The sequence below is a fragment of the Felis catus genome, chromosome B3, assembly GCF_018350175.1.
Source record: "Felis catus isolate Fca126 chromosome B3, F.catus_Fca126_mat1.0, whole genome shotgun sequence".
In the NCBI taxonomy this organism is placed as follows: Eukaryota; Metazoa; Chordata; class Mammalia; order Carnivora; family Felidae; genus Felis; species Felis catus.
Genome location: NC_058373.1, coordinates 105,876,249 through 105,889,900, shown reverse-complemented (window position 1 = coordinate 105,889,900; position 13,652 = coordinate 105,876,249). Strand labels below are relative to the sequence as shown.

Below are 13,652 nucleotides of genomic sequence, written 5' to 3'. Positions count from 1 at the left end.
TACTTTTCTTTCGCAACTATCTAACCTCTGTTGTTACAGCATAAAAGGAACCATAAATAATATGCGATAGGAAGGGATGTGGCTGTTTCAATAAAACTTTACTTATGAGCTTATGAGATTCCTATAATTTTCACATGCCACACGATGTTTTCTTGTTGTTCTTTTTCAACCATTTAAAACTATATAAACCATTCGTATCCCACAGTCATAAAAAAAAGTAGGTGGCAGAATTTGACCCACAGACCATAATTTGCTGGCCCCATATCTAGAACAATCCTCTGCCTTAAAACAAAAAAAAAAAGGAAACTTTTTCTTGAAGTATAGGGAAGCATACACAACTTTCAGTGGAGAGCTCGATAATTTTTCACAAAGCGAACACGTTCATGTAACACAACTCGGAATGAGAAATAATTGCGATTTTATTTTTAAAAACACTTCTCGGTGTCACATGTGTTGACCCACAGATGGTTAGCACCAAGTCTAGGTGTGAATCTATAGAATACTTCTAGAAATGGAAATGGAAATCTTTCTAGAAATCGAAGTCTTTACCCTCTGTTTACACAGCAAGGAGATCTGCTTGATCCAAACGTCTTCTGTGTTGATCATCAGCCTGCCTGTTGGGCCAGCCCAGCTAATGCTCCTGTTTGGAGCCATTTCCGAGAGGCTGACAGTGCGTGTAGTTTCCATTAACTTGCTTTGCCCCCTCTTATCTTGCTCTCTTCTGGCAATACGCATCGCCTCAGGTGGTGTGCCCAGGCGGGAAGGTACTATTTTAGAAATGAGCTCAACAAAAGGTAGACATCAGCATGGCCCGCAGTCTGTCAGGTTTGGGCTAAGTGAAGTTCACCTTTATCAGCAGATCTGCTCTTAAGATTTGGAATCATGACAGTCTGGTTAGAGGAAAGCCATCATGCCTGCCAGGTAACGGGCTGGTGGAACTCCTTAGTGCAGTTATTATATCTTGTTTGCTGTATTCTATTTCCCCTGGGGGGCAAAATCTCCTGGCTTTGTAAAAACAGAACTTGGAAAGGCTCTTGTAGACATGGGAATGGTCACGAGTGACTCACGGGATCACCTCCTGAAACACAAGTCAGCTGCCTCACAAGTTCCCTCTGGTGGGTTCCAGCTTTCCTGTTTACTCCAGGCACCTTAAGTCTGTTTATGGTATTTCTAGGGATTATTCTGAGTATAAAGTGGGCACTAATGCATTTTCTCAAGACTTGGAGCCAGCATCAAGTCTCAGTTTCTCCAAAGGTGGCAGAATAGCTTGGATGGCTGTTTAGGACATACATCTTCATTTGGGGGATGTGCAAATAAATAAACAACGGTCCAGCCTTGAGCCTCAGCACGTGGGCTCGGTTAGTCATTTTTACAGGGGAGAATTTGTTTGCCGAAGCTCAGTCCCAGGGCAATGTCCACTGCAGACCTTTAATATTCTCCCAGGGAATCTCACACTCACATTCCAAACTAAAGACTACATTCAAAGAGAGGTCAACATCAACACTGAAGAACCGAACAAACGAGGGGGCCAGTTTCACTCCTGGGGTTCTCAAGCCCCTTCCTTTTTTTCTACTCTCAGATCTGATTTTATGTTAAACTCCAGCACTACCCTCCCTCCCCCCCGAGCTATTTTCACTTGGCTGAAGGCATTCAATTATTAGCTCTTCAATTGTATTAAAAAATGTTTTCCCTGATATTCACATGCCAAATAATAACAGTGAACTAAATCGCATGGTGGAGAGCCCCTAGTAGAGAAAAGAAACCAGTCAGGCATTATGGAATAGGGACTTCCAGGTTAGGAAGGAAAAAAGATGTGATGGACTCTGACGGCTTTTCTTTTTAAGTTTATTTATGAAGATGCGCTTGAAGAGATGATGGGCTTTCTCTTTTTTATTTACAGTAGGACAAGGTTGTCGACTGTTAAGCAAACCCCATTCTCTGGCTTTCCCATTTAGCTTGTGCTTGCAGCTCACAGCATCATAAATAACCAATGAAGAAAAATACTGCCTAAACATTAAGAGAGATTTCCATAAATGTTCACATTAAAAATGCATGATTGATATGAAGACTTAATTTTAGCCATCGTGTAGTTGCCGTGTTTTACCGCAGTCATGTTTTTCTTTGCATTGTCTGTCTTCGCTATTTAACTTTGAAGCCCGCTAAAGATGAAACATGGGCATTTATGCAGCAGGCGCTTATGACTTTAGTGGTTTGGTTGCTGACCTGGCATTTCCGGCTCTGTAGCACCAGCCATTGTGCAATGAGCTTTAACTAGTCAAACCATCTCAAATCAGAGCTGGTGGAGAGAAATCAGAGCACTAGATGTCAGTGAGGGCATGTCGATTGGCTACATTATTTCTATGGTCTGTAAATGTGGTGAAATAACATACACAGAATCGCTCCCTCTACTCCAGCTATGTGACTTCCAGAGTTCTGCAAAGTTGTGCCAGATCTACTCACTGAGATTAATAAGCTTCCTGAGTGAGAGCTGAGTAACGTAGATGTAATGTTCTTACAGTGACTTTCTTTTCATCACAACCAAACTCGAGCCTTAGCATGAGAGAAAGACCCAGAACAGGCTCTTAATGACTATTATTGTTGTTGTTCTTCACGCAAGCTGGGGAGCTTCTGATTAATTATTATTCTTTGTCAGGACATGTTAGCAAATATTCTGAAATGCAGTTTGTAAAATGGTTGATGTCGGGAGCATAAGCAATAGTAGCCTTTTTTTTCTTTTTCTTTTTAAGTTCTCGGCTACTAAACTTTTGATGAGGCGGTCAGGCTGCTGGGGTTTTTGCGGGAAATATCATGCTGGCTTTGGGAGGATTGTGAGGCTCAAGTCAGGAATCATCCAGAATCTTGGGGTTCAGAGCTCTTTGGCTGTCTGGGAAGACAGGCTGCAAAATGTCCTTTATTTCCACTGGAGTGGGGCTGCTCCAAGACTTCTTTTCTTTGCCTTCCAGTCCCAAACATAAAGAGTGCGGAGATAGTTCAAGCCAAACAGATGAAAATGATAAAGCAAATATGGCCATGATAGGTTAAGGATGGAGAAAGACCCTACGGATTAGACAGGAAGCAACCAGTGTCGTGTCTCAGAGGAGGAAAGATCTAGGAGCATCTAGATCGGGACCAGAATTCTAAGAGAAATTCTGATGATTTTATGAATACAGTTCTGCTTCCCAAGTATATTCCAAAGTTGTTAAGAATTAAGGTCCTTGGCTTCTCTATGTCTTCCACATAGAACTCCCAGCAAGGAAACTTCCACATAGGTTCAATACATGTCTACTGAGACTCATATCGTGCTTTAAAAAATTCTTATTATATTTTACTTCTGTGTATATTTTGAGGATTACTACACTGGTGAACTTTAAAGTACAGCTAATTCACATTCCTTTCTGTAAAGTATACACGTGAACTAAGTGCGGAAAGTCCAGAAATAGCCTAACCTTGTTTCTAGCCTTAGATTCAAGAGCCTGTCTAATCTGTGAGGTATTTGGAGAAGCAACACTGCCACCTTCTGGTAGATACATGTCACCTTTCTTCCAGCCCTTCAATGGCACTCCTGCCCATCCATACCTGGTGTGTTGATCAATACAGATCTGATTTGAAGTTTTGCAGCCTTTAAATCAAATCTAAATAATATCTTAGTTAAGATGGCTAAATATAAAGGCCTCTAATTCCCTTTACTTGTTCTCTTTTTGGAGAGGGCTATGATTTGATATTAAAATCTTACCCCAAGCCCACTAGGATATTGGCTTTAAGAACTACTACTTTACTGGAGATATTCTAATAGACATTTACCATGACCAAGAATGTTCTGGAATTAGGGTTGGGGATGAAAGAGTGGATGCAGGAAGCGTATGGTAAAAATTCACAGATAAGTTGTATCAGTCGTGGAAAAAAATGGATGAGCAAGCTGGCCAGACAGCCTGCCTAAGAGGTGAACAGGTAAACAGGATTTTCCACAGTGTGTTTTCAGACTTGTAGCTCATCTTACTTGCAGTTAAATGTTTCCATTTACAGTTGCTGAGTAGTTTTCTGGAAACTCATGTGGACTCGTGGCTTTCCTAGAGCTGGGGCATATAGTATGTGTCAATAAGAATTGATCGCATGAATGAATGCATGTGAAAATGTCTTTGCTTTTATAACCCATTTCTGAAATACTCTGAGGGACTGGTGCTGAAGAGTAGATGGTGAATTTTCCTGATTTTTCTTACCTATTCCCCAGGCCAAACAGTGCTCACGGACCAATCCGATTCCTTTTTCTTCCACTTGATCCATGTAAGGAAACACTGAAGACACTGAAATAGCAAACAAGATCAGTATCTTTTCAAGGGAATGTTATAATGACTGGGGAATTATCCGCCTACAGTAATATGCACCTTTGTCTTTGACTAGGCTATCTTGTAATTCTGGAGGGAGAAAGGCAGCTTGTAGATAACAGAGAGCAATGCAAATATGTCAAGAGACATACAGATAAATTCTGTCCAGTGGAGGGTTGACTTTCTTCCCACTTCCCTCCCCAGAAGCACGAGTTTTGTTTCCATTTGCAAATTCATTTCAGTGTTCCTGATTTATCAACGTCTCTGCTTTTTGGCTTCTCCTCTGAACTACTTGTTAATAAAGCCTTATTCTCTTTCTTGACCACCAAGCAATGTGTTATGTCCATTTAACTGGGTTTCCTGTTGAGTTATTTGAGGTCCTCATTTTACTAATTTCCTCATTTAGTTAATGAGTTAAATGGAAAGTTTGTTACCTGTTTGCTTTATATTATTATTAGAGTTATGACTGTACTTTGTTTTTTAAGTTTCTTTAATATTCGACATTAAAACAGAAGTCTGGGACCTCTTTCCATTTTGTTTCTATGGGAACTGCATCACGGGTATTCTGAAATTCAGTTCCCTTGCCCTCTTGGGAGCAGAGGGTGCTGCTGAGACTAACCGAGACCATCTGGTGACAAAATGCAGGAGACTGTCCATCTCCCAGGGTGATGCTCCCTACCCCCGGCTGGGTGACTCTATAATCATCCTAGTGATCCTGCCTCCGTGTAAAATTATTTGTGGAATTCCTTTGCTGGAAGTTTCTTCAGAGCCTGCTGCATATTCTTTGGACTGTCTTGGGTTTGCAACATTGGTGAATTTCACCTGACACCTGGTTTTGGTATTGGTCAGATCTGCTTCAAATTCTAGCTTTCCCATGCACTAGCTGTGGGCTCTCATGCAAGTTACTGGCTGTTTCTGGTTTACTCAACTGTAAAGTAAGGCTGTGGTAAAGAGTGGTTGAAATAATGCATATGTGTCTGGCACAGAAGCGCTTCCTAAATCTTACCTATTACTGCTAGGCAGAGAGAAAAACATAGCTGGGAACTGGAGGCTCTCCTTTCTTCTTTGGCGTTGCTGAATTGCAGCTATGCAGGGACACTATGGGAGTGAAGTTTGAAGGTCATGGTTAATTCGGACAGCACTGTATCCATACAACCTTCACAGGGCCAGAGGGATCTAAGGGGCTGGGTGGACTGGGTCAGGCAATTTCGTGAAGCAAGTAGACCAGCCCGTAACCTTTTAATTGCTTGATTGTGGGGAAGTCCAGGGAGTCCCGGAGGAGGCCCCAGAGGTCAAAATGTGGTGAGAAGCATGCAGTAGACAAGGGCAGTGGGTGCAGACCGACCACTATAAAAACATTTCAATATTTAATAACTGGTGTGGCTCTGCTGAGTTAAAATCAGCCCTGGGAAAGGGTGGACCAGCTGAATTGGGGTGGGAAGGAAACCTTCCCAGACACACCCCAGGCATACTCTGTAGGAATGGCCAAAGGCAGCCAGATGACCGAGTAGAGTACTCCTTTACCTTCCTCCTGATAGATTTTATATGTGCGATGAACAGCTGTTAGGGAGAAGTTCTTTAGTAATAGGCTGGCTTTACCACGCTGCCCTTCTAATACAAGTTTCATGGGCTGGGAGATATTACTACTAAACCAGGATGTAATTAAATAGAGCCTTCTTAAATATCACGGCAGCACAGTACCCTTTAGAGACTCCTCAAAGGTGGCAGTGATACAAACCACATCTACTCACTCCCTTCCCCAATAATTTCCACACAATAGGAAGGGCTGACTCTGAAATTTACATCTCAGGCACAGAAAAAGGAATTCTTACACCAGTGAACCATCAGAGCTGAATTTTAAATTCAAAAGCTGTAGAGTGCCTGGGGGCCATAGCTGACTCTTGATCTCAGCTGAGGTCATGATCTCAAGGTTTGTGGGTTTGAGCCCTGCATCGGGCATCCGGGCATCCGTGCTGATGGGGCAGAGCCTGCTTGGGATTCCATCTCTCCTTTGCTCTGCCCCTCCCCTGCTTGTGCTTGCTCGCGCTCTCTCTCTCTCCCAAAAAAAACGAACTTAAAAAATTAAAATAAATAAATTCAAAAGCCAGAAAAGAAGGTTTTGAAGATCATGTGTATTATTATTTTGGTTACTCGGCTGTGTTATTGACGTTTAACTTCAAATATCCAGTAGAGGGCATGAAAGGAATCGTTCAGCTCACTGTATTGAAGACTGGATTTGAACAGCAAAAATGAAAAAGCAAATGCAAATAGACTATATATTGCAACTTTCAGACACAGAACAACAAGTAACCTTTAAATACCAACCTAAAATACATTGCAACCTTTACTTTTTCTTATTATCTATACCCTTCATTTAAAATATAATACATGTCTCATTTCTCTAGAATTAGATCTATTATATTTATAAAATACACAAAATCATTAAATATCACTGATTTTATTCAGCTGTATTAGAGACAAACTCGAAAACTATATGAAACTTTAGTAGAGACATTATGCTAGGCATTGGAAAAATAATTTTACTCTTTATAACAACTCTAAGAAGCTGATTTTACTTTTTCCATTTTGCTGAGTCTCAGAGAGGCTGCAAATTTCACAATATTTCTGTTTGGCAATCTTCACTATTTCTCATAAAACCTTTGGGAAGTGAGAAATAAATTTTCCTTATGAACAGACTCAGGATCTATAATCCATTTTTTTAAAAAGTTTATTTGTTTATTTATTTTGAGGGAGGAGAGAGAGAGAGAGAGAGAGAGAGAATCCCAAGCAGGCTCTGCACTGTCAGCACAGAACCTGATGTGAGACTTGGACCCACAAACTGTGAGATCATGACCTGAGCCGAAACCAAGAGTTGGACGCTACCAACTGAGCCACCCAGCTGCCCCAGGATCTAGAATCCTTAATTTAGATCATGAAATAACTAGCCTGATCACTTCTGTAGTTACATATTTTGCACATTATCTTTACCTGTATTTTTTTCATAGCCAAATCCTGTATCTAGTTGATAATAATGTGTTTCTAATTAATTGATTGATTGATTGGTGTTTTCCTTTCTGATTAGCTTCTTAGTGACTCTCCAAACTCATCAGCACTCTCATATTCATAAAAGAAATCTGTCATCTGTTCTAGAGTGGCAACCTTGTCTTATATCATTCTCTTTATAGCTTGGGGTCACAGTGTTTCTAAGATGAAGTTCAAGGGCCACCTGCGTTAAAACATTTTGAGGAGTTTGTTTAAAATAGAGATTATTGGTGGGGGGGTGCTGGGTGGCTCAGGTTAAGCATCCAACTCTTGATTTTGGCTCAGGTTATGACCTCATAGTTCGGTGAGATTGAGTCACACATTGGGCTCTGCTTTGATGGTGCAGAGCCTGCTTGGGATTCTCTCTCTCTCTCTCTCTCTCTCCGCTTCTCCCCTGCTCACGTTTTCTCTCTGAAAATAAATAAACATTAAAAAAAAGATGCTTTTAAAATAGAGATTATTGGATCACAAAAAAGATCAGTTGAATCAGAGAATCTTGGGTTGAAGCCCAAGAGACTGCCACTTCACATGCTCCCCCAGATATTTCTCATACACACTAAGAACTGAAGAACTGGCTTAGTGAGAAGGACTAATGCTCAGGCAGCACTTACTGAAACTTTTATTGTCAGTGACAGTGCTTCAGGCATTGGACCACTTCAACTTCCATGTGGTAATGGTTGGCTACCAAGCCACCACAGGTTTGTGGAAAAACATGGCTTGAGGAAGCAGAAGTACCTAGATTTTGATTACTTACTTAGCCTCAGTTTCTAAATATTAAAGTAATACTCAAGTAAAATATCTTGCAGTATTTTTTGAAGATGAAATGAGATAATACAGGTCAAGCACCTACCTAGCACAGTATCTGGTCCATATTAGAGCCTCAGGTAATGGTAGATGCTAATATCTCAACATGAAATCCCATTAAATAGATATAATACTAATATTTGGTGTTTGAGAGAATAGGGCTCCTAGAAAGGGAAGCTTTACTATATGCTTATAGAAAAGGCATGCTATCATTTGCATTAAATTTGAATTCTAATGAGAGATCATAACTAAGTATGTCTTCTGGAAATAGTTTTCCCAATAAAATGATAGATAAGCATAATTCTTCCTTTATGCAAATGTTGCCAAATTCTAGAGGACAATTCTGCATGGGTCTCTTCCATTTCTGCATGTCTTAGGAGGAAGGCATTGATTGCTTTTTGTTCTGTACTATATTTACAAGGATATTTATATAGCAAACAGCTTTAGGAAATAGAGTGTCTATTCTGGAGCAAAGTCAGGCATGTTTATTGCTCATTATAAAAGATTCATGTACCCTATATTCAGAGTTCCTGTCCTGAAATGCAACCAACTGTGTGCAGGCTTCCTTTTGGGTCCATCTGTGTCTTACCCATGCAACTTGGGGGCAAGAACAAGTGACAGAAATATCCTGATGCTCAAGCTGCTTGCTAGGTCATAATAATAAAGTCCTTTGTGTCTGATCCAGAAGTCTCGTGTGTGTGTATGTGTGTGTGTGTGCGTTTGTGTGCGTCCTTTTGCCAGTATTCATGAAATTGTGGCAGGCTAACTCATTGGATTTCAAGTATGGTAATGTCTTTCAACACGTCACAATTCTCTTAAAAAATATATTTTTAAAGTTTATTTATTTATTTTGAGAGGGGGATAGGGGCAAAAAGAGAGGGAGAGAGAGAATACCAAGCAGGCCCTGCACTGCCAGCATGGAGCTTGATGCAAGGCTCAATTTCATGAAACATGAAATCACGATCTGAGCCAAAATCAAGAGTCGGATGCTTAACCGTTGAGCCAGCCAGGTGCCCTGACCCTTCACAGCTCTTGACCTTTACCACAAGTTTTGTACATTTTACTTTTTTTTTTAATAGCCCAAGTGCTTGTCTGGTGAAATCAACAATGACAACAGAGGGGCACCTGGGTGGCTCAGTTGGTTGAGTGTCCAACTTCATCTCAGGTCATGATCTCATGGTTTGTGGGTTCGAGCTCTGCATCAGGCTCTGTGCTGACAGCTCAGAGCCAGGAGCCTGCTTCGGATTCTGTGTCTCCCTCTCTCTCTGCCTCTCCCCCGCTTGTACTCTGCCTCTCAAAAATGAATAAATGTTAAAAAAATTAAAAAACAAAAACAAAAACAAAACAATGACAACAGAAAGAAGTAGGTGACTTGACCAAGATCACAGAGCTAGTTCCAAGCTGGGTCTGGAAACTTAGACTCATGACTTCTAGTCCTCTGCTTTTTTTCTATAGGCAGGGATATCTGGCTAAACATCTCGGGCAAAGAATACAGAAAAAGAACACGATTTTACCAGGATAGCTAGAAATATTATCATGGAAAAGAAATGCTTTCTATTGGGCAATTGGGATATGAACAGAGTCATTCTTAGGCCATTTCTTCAAGAAGCTTTTCCATGTAAAAATGTATGGACTGCAAAAGGTTCTAAAAGGGAAGTTTACAGCAATAGTTTCAGAAGCAAGAAAAATCTCAAATAAACAACCTAACCTTACACTTAAAGGAGCTAGAAAAAGAACAAACAACACCCAACACCAGCCGAAGGAAGGAAATAATGAAGATTAGAGCATAAATAAACAGAATAGAAACTAAAAAACAATAGTGCAGATCAATGAACCAGGAGCTGGTTCTTTGAAAAGATCAACAAAATCGATATATCTCTAGCTAAACTCATGAGAGAGACAGAGAATGAGGTGGCGGGGTGGGGGGGGGGGAGAGGACTCAAACAAAATCACAAATGAAAGAGGAGAAATAACACCTGACACAAAGAAATTGTAAGAGAATATTATGAAAAACTATATGCCAACAAATTGGATAAGGTAGAAGAAATGAATGAATTCCTAGGAACATATAACCTACCAAAACTGAAGCAGGAAGAAATAGAAAATTTGAACAGACCAATTACTAGCAATAAAATTGAATATGTAATTTCAAAAACTCCCAACAGGGGCGCCTGGGTGGCGCAGTCGGTTAAGCGTCCGACTTCAGCCAGGTCACGATCTCGCGGTCCGTGAGTTCAAGCCCCGCGTCAGGCTCTGGACTGATGGCTCAGAGCCTGGAGCCTGTTTCCGATTCTGTGTCTCCCTCTCTCTCTGCCCCTTCCCCATTCATGCTCTGTCTCTCTCTGTCCCAAAAATAAATAAAAAACGTTGAAAAAAAAATTAAAAAAAAAACAAAACAAAAAACCTCCCAACAAACAAAACTCCAGGACCAGACAGCTTTACAGGCAAATTCTACCAAACGTTTAAAGAAAAGTTAATACCTACTGTTTTCAAACTATTCCAAAAATAGAAGAAGAAGGAAAACTTGCAAATTCATTCTATGAGGCTAGCATTACCCTGATACCAAAACCAAAGACAACACACAAAAAAAGAACCACAGGCCTTTATCTCTGATGAACATAGATGCAAAAATTCTCAAAAAAATACTAGCAAACCAAATCCAGCAACACATTAAAAAATTATTCACTATGATCAAGTAGGATTTATTCCTGGGATACAGGGGTAGTTCAATATTTGTAAATGAATCAGTGTGATATGTCACATCAATAAGAGAAAGGATAAAAATCATATCATTTCAATAGATGCAGAAAAACAGTTGGCAAAGAACAACATCCATTCATGATAAAAACCTTCCCCAAAGTAGGTTTAGGGGGAACATACCTCAACATAACAAAGGCCACATATAAAAAACCCACAGCTAACATCATAGTCAATGTGGAAAAACTGAGAGCATTTCCTATAAGCTCAGGAAGAAGACTAGGATCTTCACTCTCACCACTTTTATTTAACATAGTACTGCAAGTACTAGCCATAGCAATCAGACAAGAAAAAGAAATAAAAGGGACCCAAATTGGTCGGAAGGAGTAAATCTTTCACTTTTTGCAGATGACATGATATAATCTATAGAAAACTCTCAAGACTCCACCAAAAAACTACTAGACCTGATAAATGATTTCAGTAAAGTCATAGGATACAAAATCAACGTACAGAAATCTGTTAAATTTCTATATACCAATAATGAAGCAGTACAAAGAAAAATTAAGAAAAGAATACCATTTATAATTGCATCAAAAATAATAAAAATATCCAGAAATAAACTTAACCAAGGAGATAAAGACTTATACTATAAAAATATAAAACATTGTCAAAAGAAATTGAGGATGACACAAGAAATGGAAAGACATCTATGCTAATAGTGATAATGGATTAGAAGAACAAATATTGTTAAAATGTTTATACCACACAAAGAAATTTACACATTTAATGAAATCCCTATCAAAATACCAACAGCATTTATTACAGAACTAGAACAAACAATCCTAAAATTTATATGGAGCCACGAAAGACCCCAAATAGCCAAACCATCTTGAAAAAGAAAAACAAAACTAGAGGTATCACAATTCCAGGCTTCAATTTATATTACAAAGCTGTAGTAATAAAAAAAAATTTCAGTGTGGTACTGACATAAAAATAGAGACATAGATCAATGGAACAGAATAGAGAGCCCATACATAAACCCACAATTAATATGGTTAATTAATCTTTGACAAAGGAGGCAAGAATATGCAATGGGAAAAAAGTCTCTTCAACAAATGGTGTTGGAAAAATTGGACAGCTTTGTTACATCACACACACAAGAACGAAACTGGACCACTTTCTTATGCTATGCACAAAAACAAACTCAAAATGGATTAAAGACCTAACTTTAAGACCTGAAACCATAAAAATGCTAGAAAAGAGAACAGGCAGTAATTCCTCTGACGTTGGCCATAGCAACATCTTTCTAGATATGTCTCCTGAGATAAGGGAGACACAAGCAAAAATAAACTATTGGGACTACATCAAAATAAAAAGCTTCTACACAGCAAAGGAAACAAGCTACAAAACAAAAAGACAACCTACAATGGGAAGATGCTCAACACCACTCATCATCAGGAAAATGCAAATCAGAACAATAGTGAGGTTATCACCTCATACCTATCAGAATGGCTAAAAATAAAAAAAACACAAGAAACAATAAGTGTTGGTGAGGATGTAGAGAAAAAGGAACTCTCATGCACTGTTAATGAGCATATAAACAGATAAAGCCACTGTGGAATACAGTATGGAGGTTCCTTAAAAAGTTAAAAATACAGCTACCTATGATCCAATCACACTTCTGGGTATTTAACAAACAAATACAATATCACTACACTTGATCTTAGCCAAAAGGCTGAGAAACAATACAAATACAAAATCACTAATTCAAAGGGATACATGAACTCTTATGTTTATAGCAGCATTATTTACAATACTCAGATTATGGAAATAGTCCAAGTGTCCATCAACAGATAAATGGATAAAGAAGAATTGGTACACACACACACACACACACACACACACACACACACACATACACACACAGAGGAATATTATTCAGCCATAAAGAGAATGAAATGTTTCCATTTGCAACAACTGGAATGGATCTACAGAGTATTATGCTAAGTGAAATAAGCCAGTCAGAGAAAGACAAATACTATATGATTTCACTCAAATGTGGAATTTAAGAAACAAATGGACAAAAGAAAAAACAGAGAGATAGCAGGAGACAACCCAAAAAACAGACTCTTAACTATAGAGAACTGATGATTACCAGAGGGAAGGTGGGGGGAGGGGGAATGGGTCAAATAGGTGAAGGGGATTAAGAGTGCACTTATCATGATGAACAGTGAGTAACAAAACTGTTGAACCATGGGGCACCTGGGTGGCTCAGTTGGTTAAGCATCTGACTCTTGATTTCAAATCAGGTCATGATCTCACAGTTCGTGGATTCAAGCTTCTGTGTCAGGCTCTGTGCTGACAGCTCGGAGCCTGCTTGGGGTTCTCTCTCTCCCTCTCTTTCTGTCCCTCCCCTGCTCATGCACTCTCTCTCTCTCTCAAAAATAAACAAATAAACATTAGAATTGTTGAATCACTATGTTGTAGACCTGAAATGAATATAATACTGAATATTAACTATACTTGAATTAAAATAAAAAAACTTAATAAAAAATGGAGGGACTGCACCTTTTGGTGTCATTTTCATAGACCATTCAAGTTCATAGATTGAGCAGTGATGTTAGCATGTATAAAAGGAAAGCAGAGTAGAAACTACATCCAAGCCTTGGGATGGATGGATGTGCCAAGCTGTTATATAAGAGGAATCTGGATTACACTGGAATCTAAGGTGATAGAATACACACATAGCTATAAATGGAGAGAGGCCAGATTTTGTTTGGGGTGGAT

The 13,652-nt window shown here is 39.4% G+C and overlaps 1 long non-coding RNA gene across 1 annotated transcript in view; it reads right to left on the bottom strand.

The window, feature by feature from the left end:
• Positions 1–398: 398 nt before the first annotated feature.
• The window catches only part of LOC111560884, a 114,714-nt gene continuing 101,460 nt past the window's right edge, over positions 399–13,652 (bottom strand). The window contains exons 4-5 of the long non-coding RNA XR_006599655.1: positions 5,329–5,420; positions 399–4,301 (exon numbers count right to left, since the gene is read on the bottom strand). This is a non-coding gene — a long non-coding RNA (uncharacterized LOC111560884). The remainder of the gene's footprint in view (positions 4,302–5,328; positions 5,421–13,652) is intronic.